This window comes from Dipodomys merriami, unplaced genomic scaffold, assembly GCF_024711535.1.
Source record: "Dipodomys merriami isolate MVZ:Mamm:240054 unplaced genomic scaffold, mDipMer1.0.p SCAF_389, whole genome shotgun sequence".
Taxonomy (NCBI): Eukaryota; Metazoa; Chordata; class Mammalia; order Rodentia; family Heteromyidae; genus Dipodomys; species Dipodomys merriami.
The window spans coordinates 132,509-133,185 of record NW_027205481.1 but is presented as its reverse complement, the minus strand read 5'-3'; the positions used below and the strand labels follow the sequence as shown (position 1 = coordinate 133,185).

General features: G+C 30.1%; 1 pseudogene; it reads right to left on the bottom strand.

The window, feature by feature from the left end:
• Nucleotides 1-287: 287 nt before the first annotated feature.
• LOC138805155 (U6 spliceosomal RNA) lies at nt 288-387 on the bottom strand (annotated as a pseudogene).
• Between the last annotated feature and the right edge of the window lie 290 nt (nt 388-677).

Here is a 677-nt window from a genome sequence, read left to right as displayed (position 1 = left end):
GGTTCATTAATAAATGTCTCCTTTCAGATTACATTCCATATAGAAAAAGTTAAGATTCCTTTTTTCCTAGGTCCTTATAGTATTTTATTTCTTTCGGATAAGATGACAATATTATCTAATTTCAAGTTTTGTAAAGGTTATGCTATGTAAGAGCCTTTGTAAAGTGAAGATTTAATACACTGATGTCAAACTAACCTTTAATTCTATGAATTACATGTATTGTTACACTTGTATTTTTGTAATCAACTTTTTAATAACTGCTTTTCATTTCTTGCATTTGAAGAATGAAAAATATGGAATAGTTCACGAATTTTTGTATCATCCTTCTGCAAGTGCCATGTTAATCTCTGTAATGTTGTCATTTGGTTAGGCCTGCTGCTGAAGCATGTAGTATCCTCTAAATTTAAGTAGTTAATGATGCAATCTTTATACAGGCATATATCCTTGGTTGCCTATTTGTAACAAGGAGCCCTTATTGTTCCTAAAATGCTATTGATCTTATTTCTCTAAATTTCTGTGTATAGTGGGAAAAACTTACATTGTTTGGTCGATTGCTCACATTTGCAATTTTTGTCAATGACTATTTTGTTGTTTTCATTTTAAATTTGATCATATTTTGAAGTCTTTATAGCTAAGTCCAAAGGTGATGCCTTTTCAAGTACTCACTAATCAACTGA